At 47.5% G+C, this 15,709-nt stretch overlaps 1 long non-coding RNA gene across 10 annotated transcripts; it reads left to right on the plus strand.

Moving 5' to 3' along the window:
- Positions 1–10,037: 10,037 nt before the first annotated feature.
- LOC124669316 lies at positions 10,038–15,483 on the plus strand. Of its 10 annotated transcripts, XR_006992133.1 has the most exons (11): positions 10,038–10,809; positions 10,882–11,412; positions 11,539–12,759; positions 12,881–12,971; positions 13,142–13,277; positions 13,465–13,554; positions 13,692–13,728; positions 13,840–13,895; positions 14,396–14,458; positions 14,905–14,994; positions 15,388–15,483. It is a non-coding gene; the product is annotated as an uncharacterized LOC124669316 (long non-coding RNA). The 10 variants fall into 10 exon arrangements; XR_006992132.1 differs by lacking the exon at positions 15,388–15,483 and having other exon boundaries at positions 14,905–15,230; XR_006992130.1 differs by lacking the exons at positions 14,905–14,994; positions 15,388–15,483 and having other exon boundaries at positions 11,539–11,675; positions 12,511–12,759; positions 14,396–14,854.
- The last annotated feature ends 226 nt before the right edge of the window (positions 15,484–15,709 follow it).

Below are 15,709 nucleotides of genomic sequence, written 5' to 3' on the forward strand. Positions count from 1 at the left end.
ATTGCAGTAGATTGTATTTCGAGTAAAGAGAATTGGACCGGGGTCCACAGTTCACTAGAGGTGTCTCTCCCATAAGACGAACAACATGTTGGGTGAACAAATTACAGTTGGGCAATTGACAAATAAAGAGAGCATGACAATGCACATACATATCATGATGAGTATAGTGAGATTTAATTGGGCATTACGACAAAGTACATAGACCGCCATCCAACTGCATCTATGCCTAAAAAGTCCACCTTCGAGTTATCATCCGAACCCCCTCCAGTATTAAGTTGCAAAGCAACAGACAATTGCATTAAGTATGGTGCGTAATGTAATCAACAACTACATCCTTAGACATAGCATCAATGTTTTATCCCTAGTGGCAACGAGCACAACACAACCTTAGAACTTTTCGTCACTTCGTCCCGGTGTTAATGCGGGCATGAATCCACTATCGAGCATAAGTACTCCCTCTTGGAGTTACAAGCATCTACTTGGCCGGAGCATCTACTAGTAACGGAAAGCATGCAAGATCATAAACAACACATAAGCATAACTTTGATAATCAACATAACAAGTATTCTCTATTCATCGGATCCCAACAAACGCAACATATAGAATTACGGATAGATGATCTTGATCATGATAGGCAGCTCACAAGATCCGACAATGATAGCACAATGGGGAGAAGACAACCATCTAGCTACTGCTATGGACCCATAGTCCAGGGGTAGACTACTCACACATCACACCGGAGGCGACCATGGCGGCGTAGAGTCCTCCGGGAGATGATTCCCCTCTCCGGCAGGGTGCCGGAGGCGATCTCTCGGATCCCCCGAGATGGGATCGGCGTTGGCGGCGTCTCTGGAAGGTTTTCCGTATCGTGGTTCTCGGTACTGGGGGTTTCGTCACGGAGGCTATTTGTAGGCGGAAGGGCAGGTCAAGAGGCGGCACGGGGGCCCCACACCACAGGGCCGCGCGGCCAAGGGGGGCCGCGCCGCCCTAGGGTGTGGCCCCTCGTCGCCCCTCTTCGTCTCTCCTTCGGACTTCCGGAAGCTTCGTGGAAAAATAGGCCCCCGGGCTTTGATTTCGTCCAATTCCGAGAATATTTCCTTACTAGGATTTCGAAACCAAAAACAGCAGAAAACAAGAATCGGCACTTCGGCATCTTGTTAATAGGTTAGTTCCAGAAAATGCACGAATATGACATAAAGTGTGCATAAAACATGTAGATAACATCAATAATGTGGCATGGAACATAAGAAATTATCGATACGTCGGAGATGTATCAGCTACCGAGGGAATTCGCCTTCTTACCCGGAACCACGCCATGAAACTCAGTGTTGCTGTGTTTGAGCTGTTCCTTGGTGAGGTTCATCCGCTCTAGAGTCTCCAGGTACATGATGTTCAAGCTGGCTCCACCATCCATGAGGCACTTGGAGAAGTCATACCCGTCTATGCGGGGACTTACAACCAAGGCGTAGCATTCTTTTGGCACAATGGCGAGGGTGATCCTTCCTATCAAATGTGCACGGGATTTCCGACCACTGACGTACTTGCGGCACGGCCGGAACCGATGGCGTTCGGGATCCGGGTAGCTGACTTGGTAGCGCGGACTGTTGGGGTCCCGAGGAAAGTGTGGTAAGCCCCCACGCTCTTTTTATCGAATGGGTTGGATTTTCCTGCGGATCCTGCCTTGGGATCCGGCGAGTTATCATCCTCATCCATCGCCTCAGAACTATCTTCCTCTTTGTCCTTGTTTTTGCCCTTGCCTCCCTTGCCGCGTGGGCGGTGCTTCCGGGCTCGCTTGTATCCTGCCTCCGGGTCGTTCTTTAGATCATTGACCCACTTGCGGTTGCGGTTGGTGTGAGTTGACTTCCACGTAACCGGATCCAGGTGGGCCAGGCAGGGCATGTCTCTGTACTCCTCGTAGGTTTGCGGGGCGCGGGATCCGCCAGCTGTGACTTCAGTGGCATGCTGCTGACCCCTGCCGGCTCCGCCTCCACGACCGCGTCCTCTTCCGCCTCTCCGAACCTCCGCGTTGAAACGCCATGGCGACCATCTCGGATCCGCCACTCTTCTGGTCATCAGGGTTCTTGCGCTTATGGCTGCTGCTGTTGCCGTTATCACGGTTCTTCTTCTGTTGATGTAGGGGGATTGTCTGTAGCCGCGAGATCACCGCCCGCGTCATCATCGGCGGCGGTATGATCACCGGCAATGGAGATCATTTCATCCAAAGTCAGCTTGCTTGAGTTAGCCAAACGAGTGAGCGTATGCCTCAGCAATCCTCCCCTCTGCAGTCCACCAATGAAAGCGTACATGGCGGTGGTGTGGTCGACGTTTTCGCACTCGTTCCTACATGCCAATCATCGTGTGAGGTAGTTTCTTGAGGTTTCTCCCTTCTTCTGGATGCAGGCTTGCGGGTCGCTTGCCGTGGCGGAGTCTTTTGTAGGTGCCTCGAAGTATTTCTTGAAAGCGGTCTTCGGGTCGAACCAGCAAAAGATGGAGTTCTTCTCGAGGTCACTGAGCCAGATCCGGGCTGGACCTACAAGGTACAACTGGAGCATGCGGCAGGCGATGTTAGGGGTTCCTCCGGCAAAGGTTACTGCATTATAGTAATCCTCAATCCAGGTATCTGGTCTTTCGGTGCCATCATAATGCTTCAGATTTCCGGGTAGCTTGAGGTTCATCCTTGGCTTTGGTTCCTCTCGAATCATCCTGCCAAAGCACTTCGGACCAATGTAGTCGGTTCTGTATTCGTTAAGGCGATCCCGCGCGTCGCGCGGGCCATGGCGAGGAGATTGTGAGCGAGAGCGAGATCTCCGGCCGTCGCCTCCGCCTCCACCTCCGCCGCCACCGCTAGGTGGTGGTGAGGGAGACCTGCGAGGTGGTCGGTCCGACTTCTTGCTTCCGCCATCTGATTCTCCTCGGCCTTCCGGTGCTGGCTCCGGCTCCTGTGGGTGCCTTCGCCATGGCGCTGGCTGCCCTGGTCGTTCCGGCGAGGCTCCGGGTCGCGGCTCCGGCGAGGCTGCGGGCCGCGCTCCTCATTCCGACTCCTCCCGGGCTCGGGCTCACGAACATTGTTCCGGTTCCGGCGTGGTTCCGGCGAGCGCTCCCTCGTTTCTGTTTCTTGGCAGCACGTTGTCGCGGATAACAATCCCACCATGCCCTGGGGGCCTGGTGTTTCCGGCTGGACTACGGCGGCGAGGGGGTCGCGGGTAACCATTAGGCGGAGGGGAAGGATTGCGATATTTATCTCGCCCAGAGTACATTGGATCCTTTCCCTTTCTTGGATCTGACGAAGGCGTTTTTGACGGAACAGGGATCGGATTTGGGTGTTCCCTGGTTCTTCTTCTGCGCTCCAAGGATCCGGTGTGTGATTCATCATCAGGATGCCGATCAGCGCGGGCGTCCTTCTGCGCGGTAGATACACAGTTATCCGGATTGGATTCCAACCTGCGCGAAGTATCCGCCTTGCTTTGCTGCTGCATTGCTGAAGCGACAAGTGTGCGAAGGTAGTTGATATCAACCTCTTCATCCTTCTTCTTCAACAGCTCCGCAGCTTTTAGCATGTTGTCCTTTGGGGTTTCGAGCGGCCGCTGCTCTGCGGGCGTGGCGAAGTTGATTCTGCGAGGCGGAATTGCTTCTCTAACAATTCGATCAGCCTCCGCCTGCGCATAGGTCATCTTTACTTCCCACTCTTTGGCCATGCTCTTGACCTGCTCGAGTGTGGCAGTAATTTCGCGATCCTGTCTGTCGAAGTGGTCCGCCAAACCTGTCGCTTCTGCCCTTTCTTCCCTTAACGCGGCTTCGGCATCGGCGAGCTTCTTGGCTGTGGCCAGCATTTCCTTTCTTGTGGCCTCTAGAGCCTCCGGATCTGCGGCGTCGCCCGGGATTATAGGTTTGTTAAGAACTGCTCGTGCAACCATCTCTTCAGCTGTCAGGAGCTCCTCCGAGGAAGGATCTCTGCGGGGTCGCTCCCGAGACATTGGAGATCCTTGGTGGGATGGCTGAGGGTCAGATTGGTTGGTTGCCTCTTCTGATCCAGTTTGTCCCAGCGCTGCTACAGTTGCGAGAACCTGCTTAGGCTGGGCGGAGTCGACTTCAGGCTGATCACCGAAACCGTACTCTCCTAGCTTGCGGTTAAACTCGTCAGTATCCATGGAGGGGGTATCTCCGGAAATTGGGCTCAGATTGCCCAAAATCGACTCTTCAACCGGAGTTCCGCTTTCTCCGACAGGCTCAGCTCGATCCGGATCCGCGTCGTTTTCCGGTGCCTCTACCTGCTCGGGACCAGCTCCGTCTTCTTGAGGGCGGTTCCGGTGGTATGGGCCAAGAAGTGTACGAAGTGGCACCTCTGCTTTTCTAACACTCGGGAGACCCGGGCGGATCCGCATTGGTCTTCCACCGTTGTTTCCTCGCTCGGGGGCGGATTGGGTGGGCTTTGAAAATTCCAGATCCGAGGCGGAATCTTCCTTGGGAAGCTCCTGCATCTCAGATCGGATCTTCGCGACAGCGTCCAGCTCTGCGGCGGTCGCGTCTGCGTTACTTACCAGTGGGTTTCCGTCGGAATCGACGGTTTCCCCGATGAAGATGTGTATGCCGCCAATTGGGACGATGGAGAGCTTGACGGGGTTTGTCCTAGCCGGAATCCAACACTCATCCGGAGGGACGATCGGCAGATTTCCGGCGTAGAGGACGCGCCCCACGGCGATGGTGTCGTCGTAGCTTCCCATGGCGGAACCCTCCCGGTTCCGGCCTCCGGACGCCACGAGGCCCCACGGTGGGCGCCAACCGTCGTTGCCTGATCGACGGTACCTCGGAGGAGGGATCCTCACGAGGGAGAGAAGAAGTAGGGGCCATAGGGCGGAGTGCACACGGGACGGTGGTACGCGATTTACCCGGCTTCGGAACACCTGCACGATGACAGGGCCTACTGCTGCTTGTCTGGAATTATCTGGGCGCTTTCGCGATGTTACAATGAGTTGTTGTTCTGCCTCTAGGGCTCCCAGGATCCGGCTTATAAAGGCACACGGATCTAGGGTTTACATGGAGAGTCCTAGCCGGATTACAGATAGCCTAACTACGGTACAATATCTTGCCGTGCACGTCACGGATCCGCCTTCCATATACGTCGTACTGGATCCGGGTTCCTCCTAATGTCGGTACGGATCCGGCTTACTGATCCTGGGCCGGACTTCTTCCTTCATGATCAACAGCAACTGGGCCGCCCGATGGGCCACATGCCTCATCACCATCTGTGGGCCACCCGGGCTTGCCGGATCTAGGCACTGTCGATGGTACACCCATGAAGTATACCCACAACAACTACAGTGTTCTAAAAACTTTGAGATTCTTTTTTGGTGAAAAGCTAATTAAATCGTCAGGTGTATAGAAAGCAAGGGTGAAACTATTTCAAGTTTTTTTCCATGCACTAATGGATGCTTCAATCCCTCAATTCCAACTTGCAAAACCCTATCTTTCAACCTATCCAATCTCTCTATGCCTCGTCTCTAGGCAATGTTATAAGCTTCACATATATTTCAAATTGCAAATAAATCTGGGTCAAAGCATTTTGTTTGAATAACCCGCATAAATTTAGGGCGATTCACCTGACATCAAACACCAAACGTCAGACTTCTTTCGCCCGCTTAGATTATATAATACATTCACCATACTTATAATTGTAGTACTCTAATAAAGTACAAAGATTGGGACAAAACAAAGAGAGATCAATCTTTTCAAGGATGAAAAAATCGGGTTTTAACAACCTGCAAATTTTCACTGACATAGATTTTTCTTTCCACAATGTATTTTACTTGCTCCCAAGGCCGGTCAAACATTTATATCATCGGGTACCATGTGAAAATTAATTAGCTAAGGGCTGAATGCATCTTATCCTATTGTCCAAGACCTAACTGTTTTCTTGTCAGAGCAGCCAGTGAAAAGTTTAGTGTGTTTGTGGTTATAGTTATACCATGAGTCGGCCAGGAAAAGAAGATTACACAAAACATTAGTGAGCTAGGTGGGCTTCACAGATGATTGTTGTGTATTGTTTCAATTCAGGTTTCCTTCGCTTAAAGACTAAGGTATATCACCAAATTGATGATGCAAACCAACACATGATATACTGAAATCTATTTTCAGATGGAACTGCAAGGACAGGGACAGCCATGGAGGTCTTAAATATTAAAACATTGCCTTACTATCTGCTTCTGCAGCGGGGGTCGGAAATTGAGGGGGGGCAGAGAAGAAAAAAGGAGGTGAGTAAGATGTCGAGGAAAATTGTATTTTTGTGTGATGCTTGACATTTTAATAACAGTATCTTATATGTCTATGTTCTGCAGTAAGTCGCGAGTATCTAGGTGCCTTTATGAGTAGATTAATATGGACAGACATAACAAATTGTTGATGTTATATCTGTTGTAACACCAAACGAAGCTTCATAGTATGAACTTGCATTTTGTTATAAAGAAACTTTGCTATGACCTTCCGTGAAGGTTTAACTGCAAAGTACATAATAAATTATTGATTGTGCTTTGAATTTGTGATTATATACTTTCCTTGAATTATTAATTCGGGAGATCCTGGTAGCATATGCTCGCAACTTTCCCCGGTGCTAAAAACTAAAAACGGCTACAACTATGATGTATCTCAGATTCAACATTCACAACTTTACACAGATTGTAATTGTTCGGGGCGCTAACTTAAAATTTAAAAGGTGTGTATTTGGATACAGATATTATATTATTGACACATTATATATATTTTGGTGATATTTTGTTATAAGAGGGCATCTTGATTCATGAAAACAGAAATTTCATGCTTTCTTATGAGTCACGAATTACGATTTAAGCACTCAATGTGGATTCTTTTTTGCGAACACGCAAAAGCTTTGGGTGTCATTGCATTAGAAGAAAAAGAAGCGGACTACAGCGGTTCCGGCATTCTAGAGGGAATGCGGGTACAAGGCGTGCTAAAATGGTAGGGTGACCACGAGCATGCTCAGAGAGTACAACGCCCCGAAAAAGAGTGTAGAGTCCTATCTCCAAATGTTGCCCAGCCCTACTGCACCCGATAGCTTCCAAAGCTCCACTTCTTCGGTGATGCGCTTGTAGATACCTCGAGCAGTTTCCGCCGAGCGCTCGAAGACGCGGTTGTTCCTCCCCTTCCATAGTGTCCATACCATGAGGAGGACAAGGGAGTCGAACCCTTTCCTCAGCTACTGTGGGACGCGCCGCCTGGAGTCGGGCCACCACTCGATGAGCATGTCACCGGCCAAAGGCGTTAGGTGCGACAAGTTGCGGCGCTGGAGCGTGGCATGCTAGACCTCCCTAGCGAGGACGCAACCGAGGGCGAGATGATTCGCCGTCTTAGGGGCCTGCTCACAAAGAGGGCAGTTAGAGTGGGATTGCATACCATGCCGCAACATGCGATCTGCCGTCCAAATGCGCCGTTGCATTGCAAGCCAGATGTGGATCTTGCACTTGGCTGGGGCCCATGTCTTCCAAATGATCTTGCCGCAGGGGAAGAATTCCAGCCCGAGGAAAAAAAACCTTGTAAGCCGTGCTCGCGGAGTACTCAGCCGTCGAGCTCCACTTCCACTCAACTCGGTCTGGGGTGCCAGGGGCGAAGACAACGAGCTGCAACGCATCCACGAGACGAAGGAACTGCGTGAGCACTGGGACACTCAGGGGCCAGTGAGTTTTTGATAAAGTTAATCAAATTTTTTCAGCCTAGACGTGCGTGGCACGTACACGCTTACTAGTAAATCTCTACTACTTAAAAAGACTAAATCTACTAGTAAAAGTGCCCGTGCGTTGCTACGGTTTTACTTTTTAAAATACATTACAAAGGAAGAATAAATACTAAACCCTCCATTCTGAAAATTATGTTCCAACTTTGTCAAAATATGCATATATCTAGACATGTTTTAGGTGTACAAACAACAAAGTTAAGATATGCTTTTATAAACGGAGCGAGTACAATACAATTTGGAAGTGTAATATTGATTAATACAATGACATACTCCCTCCGTTCTTATTTAATAGACTTCAATAGGAAGAAATATATGAGAACCGTTTGCGTCGGGTACCCAACGGTGCGGACGCATTTTTTAGCACAGACACCGTCAAGGTCGTTAATGGCGGTTTAACGTCCCGTCGAGACCTGCACCGGCGATTACCGGTTCCCGCGCGATGACGGTCATTCCCGCGCGTGCCCAACAGTTTGGCGCGTTTCGCCGGCGTTTCGCGCGCGGGAAACAACGTGCACGCGAACGCCATTTTCCGCCCAGTCGTGGCTATATATGGTGGACACCAGCGGGGGTGACGGGCACACCTCAACCTAAACCCTAGCCTCCATCCATGGCCAAACACAACCTTAGTTGGGATCAAGTTGTTCAGATGTGCCACCAAGTGCACCCGGAGGAGGAGGAGCAGCTAGCCACCGACGCCTTTTAGGCCGAGCAGCTGCACCGGGAGGCGGAGGTTGCGGAGGCGGAGGCGGTAGGGCGCACGCTAGAGCGTTAGCGGTGGGCGACGACCATGGCAGAAATCACTGACGCTAGGTCGAAACTCCAGGCCGAGCTTGCGGAGGCCAGGGCGGAGCTCGCGGAGGCACAGGCGGAGATGGCGACAGGTAGTTCCGCCCTTGCGGCGGCTCCTCCGTTGCCGGCGGCCCCACCCACGGACGCCGTCATCCACGATGACGACGAGGATGCTTCGAGTTCGGCGACGAGCAGCAGGCTCTGCTCGCGTTGTTCGAGAGCCTACCTGGGAAGCCGATCGTCGCCAGGCTCTGGCAGCGGAGGAGGAAGCTCGCAGCCATGCGATCTCCATGAGTCGGGCGTACCAGTGCTTCGACCTAGATTCGGTCGCGCGGAGGGGACCGGATCCCGCGCGGGTCGAGTAGGAGAACCGCGAGCTGGCGGACGCTGCGGCTAAGGACAGGGCCCGCTACCACGTCAACATGACGGCGGCGAATATTTTACTTACCTAGTCACTGCCTAGCGGTTCCGGATGCAACCAACGTGGTCACTTTGCGCGCCGCGTAGCGTCCACGGAGACGCAAATGTGCCGCATATTTGGGTCGCGTTTGCGTCGCCGCGGACGGTCCGATCACTATGCGTCACCCGCTGGAGCAGTGTTTAGACGTATTTTTCGTCCACACGGACACAAACGGTCACTTAATATCTATTTGCGTCGCTCCATTGAAGATGCCCTCATGACGATCTAGAAGCATCCCAAGATGTATATTTGGTCAGTAAGCAAGTAAGCAAGTGAACACAGATAGACGATGATTCCTATTCGTTGAAGAAGCACAATGAGCTTTACTTTAACTGAATCGTTTTACAGAGGATTTCCTTCAAATTGCTAATCTATTTAGTATTGGCCACAAATCACGCAATAAGAATATGCCTACAAACATGGAATCTTGTTCCTATAAAAATGGATCCGGCCAGATCTGATCAAGAACACCATCCAAAACATATTCCCATGCGACAGAACTGACATCTAGTAGAATGGAGCGGATCAAGGCCAAACATTAACGGAAAAACTTCTGACAGCGAAATTCATCCGTGAAAAGATTAACCAACCCAACTCGATTCCCATCCCCATCCAAGAAAATCATACAGGAAAAATCCATGAAGAACGTACATCCAGGCCGTCGCCTCAATTCGCACTCTCGTTTTCCAGCCGCGGCCTATCTTCCCAGGGCCAACCTGGTCACGCCCCCTTCGCTCTTCTGATCGCCCCCTAGCCGCCTCTGCCTCCACCCACGCGATCTGGTTCCTCCTCCACCCGCGCGACCCCCATCCCGTGCGACGGTGGCGGCGCTGCTGGGCAACCCGGTGGCGGCGGTTTTTTAGGAGAGGCCGGCGCCGCGGCTCACGCGGCTGCTGTTGAACGTGATGGTGGAGCGGAGCCTGTGGCAGGAGCATGTCGTGCTGGGCGCCGGTGCCACCGTAGCCGACCTCGCGCGCGCCGCCGTCCCCGCCTACATCGCCGAGGGACGCAGGCCACCGCTCCCGCCGACGCCAGCGACGTCGACGCGGCCACACGGTTCGAGCTGCGTCTCTCTTTTATCTCCTCGCCCGTCCTTTGTAATGGAAAAAGAAGTGCTTCGAATCATTGCTATTTGACTCGGACCTGTTCTGAAAAAGTCGAGGTATTTCGAATTGTTTGTTGACACGGACAAAGTAAGGGAAAACCTCTGAAAGAATTTCCATATTGACCTTGGACATATAAGAGTTCCGAATCGAATCTCTTTAGAAAGAGGATCGGTGCAGCGCCATACCAGCCATCCCCATATCTCCTCCTACACTTGTGATGAGGTAAGCTTAGGCCCCTGTTAAATATTGAAGAGGTGTATGTCCCAGCCATCGGCAATCCTTCTGCATACAAGGTATTTGAAAAAATGTCTATGTCAAGTTGATCATGCTAAAACACTCCGCCTTTTGGCCGAAATTCATGATGCAATCATTGGTATTATAGTGCAGACTTTGTATTCATATGTAATTTTTGTGAGTTATCCCAAATTTAATTTTTCAGTCCCATTGTTTTATTTAAGTACGTCTGTTTATGTTTGACTGAATTTTGTTCCTGCGAATGCCTGGTTGACTGATATATACCTGCACTTGCCTATGCACACAAACTAAAGTTATTGCTTTGCTGTCAAAATCATTTTATAACCATTTATTCTTACTGCAGACTTGGGTTTCTCATTCATGGAGATGAATCCATTGATCCTGATAAATTGGGAACCATACCCTGTGGACATAGGTGAACTGGATGACACAACTATTTTCAAGAACTTGAAGAAGTATGAGTATAACTTACGGAGTAGTGTCTTTTTTCTGAACATATCATTCTGACCATTGTTTTCAATTTACAGGTGGAGTAACCTTGAGTTCCCGCTGCCTTTCGGAAGAGTCATGAGCCTCTTTCAAAAAGGTTATATCCATGAACTGGATGAGGAGGTATACACATGTTTTGTTCTTTTCGTTTTTTCTTCTAAAGTCAGCTTCCCATGAATATTATTAGAGTACACATTTTGTCTTAAGTTCATTTATACAGACGTAATATGCCATTGCTTCAGTTAGTACTGAAGGTAGATACATCTAATATAACATTTTTCATTATTTTAGACAGGTGCATCACTAAAATTTAACGCTCTGAACTTGAAAGGTCGCATTTGGACACTGATTGCAGGTGGTGGTGCGAGTGTCCTATCTGCTGACACAGTAAACTTAACTTTCTTCCAAGTCTTTTAGATAAGTTGTAAAAGTTAATTAAGATGATAACAGATCAATGTTATTTCCTTGTTCGAGATTCGGGATATGCCGCAGAGCTAAGAAATTATGAAGGGTACAGTGGAGCTCCCAAAGAGGAGGAGGTTTTGCAATATGCTAGATTGGTTTTGGATGTAAGAAACTTGGAATCCTACGGCTCACTATTTCTGCATATTTGTTTTCTCTGTTCTGAATATCATTTTGATACGGTGTACATTCAAATCCTCACCCATCTTTATCCCTTCGTCTAAAAAATCTAGTGCCAGGAATCCAAATCAAAGGCTACAGTGGTGAACATTTATGTTTGGAGAGGTGGTCCAAACTGGGGTTGCCATAATGTGTGATCTAGGTTCAGAGCTTGGTCTTCCAATTGAGCTATGGTCTCAAGTTCTCTTTGGTGAAGACAAATCAACCATATGTATCTTTAGTGATTAACGAATGATCTTAGCTTCTCTAACACCAACCTCATACCTTGTGTTTCATACTTGATTTTGAAGTCTCTTGGCTATGAATTTAGTGTATTACAATAGATTGTTTGGCTATTGCCATCCCTATAACAAATGCGGTGCAGGATTACATGTTATCAAGTAATGCATTTGGTTTTCTGAACATATAAGAGTGTCTCAATTACTTACTTTCTTTACCACACATTCAGGTAAAGCTTAGAATGTCAAAAATTTCAAAGCCTCCGGTCAACTTACGTATGCTAAATGTGCACATGAACTTTAAAAGTTGGATAACTCTATCATCATCAACAACATTATACATGACACAAACTTCAATACTTATGTTATCTGATATTTTAGTAGATCTCTCCATTGAATTGTAGTGCCCTTTTCCAATTTATGTTATCCAAGATGAATAATGAATACAAACTTCAATACTGCAGCAATCATCTATTCATGACATACATTCCTCAGAAACAAGTTGAAGATAAGTGAGCTTCTCTGGAACTGGAGAGTGTTTGAGAATGCAATTTTCTTTTATAATTTATGTTATCCTCGTGATAGTTATATATGGTGACATGATTATGAACCTTCTAATCAGAATATATAACATTTATGTTTTGCAAACCTGCGAGTTAGTGCCCATCATGGTCATAGGTTCCTCTGTAGTTTCTTCCAAGCATAATACTTGTGATAAGACATCAAAGGTTCATATAATACTATCCAAGTATAAGTTGGAGTGGTCCATTGCAGATTAACTTACTTTCCCACTATTCCTAATTTCAGCGGCGTGCAGACATGCAGTCTACGCCAACACTTGTCTCTTACCGGTGAGCCGAGCCACGGACAGATTGGGGGTAGGCGGCGGTGGTGGTCGGAGGAGAAGTGAGACGGACGGCGCTGGATCGGGGAGGCTGTGGAGGAGCTCAGCAGAAACGACAAGCAGGCGGAAGGAGAGCGGCAGCAGTGGAGGTGCGTGAAGAAGACTAGAAGAATGGGGAACCACCTCCGGATTCAGCGCAAGTTGTCACTCTGGTGAGTTTAGTCACGTGGAGGGCTCGTAGACTATGGCCTGCACGCGGCGGCGGACCGGCAGCGGAGGGGCACCACCTCCCCCCGCTCTATCCCCCTCCCCTTCTGACTTGTCCTATTGCAGAATCTGCTCCCTCTCTCGGTTGGGAAGACTCCAGAAGGATTCATCCGTGCTGTGATGGGTTGAGGAAGGTGGAGAGGACCAGCGATTACAGGTGATTTTCTTCAGCCTGTCGTACCACAAGCAGCATGCAACACCCACTATTTTTTATGTACAATGTGCTCTTCACCCTCATGTTAGCTTTTCACTTAGGTACATAAGCTGCATGATGAAATGTTGCACCTACAATATCCGAGTAATTGGCAATTTTTACATTTTGCTTAGTTGGTTGGGTTCAAACTTCAAACATAGCAGTGCCAATGTCGGCGCCTTGGCAAGTGAGTCTCGACGTGAGTGCTGGTGTCACGAGCACGTCAGCAGTAGCTGTTATATGTGCGGCAATGGAGGCCTCGAGACGCAGGTCAGCACCACACCCATTCCTCTCTATCTTCCCCTTTAAACTTTGGACACCTTATTCTACATATGAGTTGCCCTTTAGTTCTTTTAAGCGCGCTTGATGTTTATTTGCAGCCATGTTTGAAGTATTCATGATCCATCCATGAGATTGGCATATAGTGTACTTATTGTATCATGAATTTGTGTTCTAGGTACAAATGTGTTGGTTCAAGAGCTGTCCACTTCATAGGAGTTGGCTTGGATCCATCCATGAGATTTGATTTCCTTGGAAAATTATGAAGGTTTCTACTGTGATAACAACTTGCTCTTTCGTAATGCATTTTAATTTTAGTGTATATCATAGTTAAGCTGGATGATGTTTCAATAAGTCAAAGCATATACTTGGAGTATTATTACTGACTCTTCACTTTAATTGCAGCGTTCCTGTCGGAAGTTCATCCATGGCTCCTAGACAGGTTAGTGTTCTTTATGCCAAGATTAAGATATTTAATAGACACCTATTTTTTATAATATACTTGAAATGATAATGAGGTACACTCCCCTACTTCTATCCATGTACTATGTAGATGTAGGCCTTGCTTGGAGCAACTTTGCATGCACAAAAGCGTGGAACTCGCTCTTGGTGAGTGAGGACTGCTTACCTGGCATTATTGAAAGTACTACTGTATAGAATTGTAGCGTGTGTCTCGGTCAAGCTTGAAGGCATCAAATGTGTGCATGGTAATTCTTTGCAGATTTAACTTGCGATGACACTACTGCTCCAAACGTCTTCAATTGTTAACCCCATTAAAATTGTTCAGCGAATCAATACCATCAACAAGAATAATCGTGGAATTATTTCATGGTGAATATACTATCTAAGATCTCTAATCTTCTTTTATTGCCAATCATATATTCTTTTACTCATGAATAACACTCATATTTTCCATGTTTCTGCCAAACAGAACAACATTTTAAAAATAGCATTATTAAAACGTAGTTAAGCCGGGCTCTGTGTGATTCCAAAAGAGCCAATGGTATTGGATTTGTTATTACATAATTTTTTTATGATAGGTATATGTGATGATTATTGGGAACGGACAATACCTTGGTATAATACTAACTCTCATTCTCTTTTCATAGGGCACCGTAATGATATGAAGGAGAGCCTTTTTATTTCCAGCCTGATCGGCTACATAAATTCTGGTCCTACTCTGCCTCTCAAATCTTTGTTGAAAAGGGGACCATGTTGTGTTTTCTTGCTTATGGCCTCTTCTCGACATATAATCCTTGGTCTATATCACTAATGTTTAGTACATCTATAACTTGGGTAGTTCCCGTACTCCTTAATTTCATAATATCATGAAAGGGGTGTCTTTGGTACATTTTGATGACCGATAACTGACAAGTTCTCAAGGTCGATGCTTTTGATAGTGTTTATTTTATTCCTACATATCATGGCCTCTGTTTCTTGTGTGGCCTGGATTTATTTTCTCATTGTATCCTTTCAATTACACAATAGTAAATCTTCCAATCTCAGAACTTCAAATGTAGCTCTTGAATGCAATAATAGGGATTTGAAACGTTTCCATTCTTGAATATTAATCTTAAGCTTGTCTTAATTAAATTTAAACTTTCGTATGAGATTTCAGGTCTATGGGTCCAAGCCGTAGATATTGTAGTGTTTGTTGGAACTGGCTGCAAAAATGTGTCCCCCAATATTGCAGGGGGCCTGCGATATGGTGAGTTATTTGTTATCCAGGGTATGAACAGTTCGGTAGATATCACAATTCCAGCTCTTATAGCATAGCAGAAAGGGATGAGCAGAAGTTCATTCACCTGTGCACATCCTCTTTTACAATTTTTAGCATGTTGATTCTTTGATTTGAACATCTTAGCTTTCTATCTGCAAGTATAACATTTATAACTAAGTTTTCTAAACAAAAAATACTAGGTACCAAGGCTGAGTTAAATCTCCACATTTTATGCTCAGCCTATAGAATAACTGAAACACTTCTGATGTTCCTTTGTTAAAGGAAACACCCATAGGAGAGCAGTGGTCAGCCTTGTTGCGGGTTAACCGTTAGGCTATTTGTCTTCTCGCTCTGAACCTGTGTCTGCCTTTTATCATGCAGCTTGAGGGGGAACTTAGTCTGACACTTTAGATCTGTTCAGTCATATGTGATCGAGATACTGATCAAGAACACAAATATATACATCAGCTGCTGACAACGCGCTGAAATTAGAGAGAAGAGGAAATCGTGGATGGCTTGCAAAACGGCTGAACCATGATATGGTTGGTGTTCATAAGTACATCGATCAACATCAACCAAGAAGTTAGGCATGCATTATTATATTTTGTAGGTGGGGATGCACTACGGCAAAAAGTGTCACTGCCGTGTGGCGAGACATTGCCGTGCGCGGTTCGCACGGCAAAGAAATCTTTGCCGGCCGATG

Source organism: Lolium rigidum, chromosome 7 (genome assembly GCF_022539505.1).
Source record: "Lolium rigidum isolate FL_2022 chromosome 7, APGP_CSIRO_Lrig_0.1, whole genome shotgun sequence".
Taxonomy (NCBI): Eukaryota; Viridiplantae; Streptophyta; class Magnoliopsida; order Poales; family Poaceae; genus Lolium; species Lolium rigidum.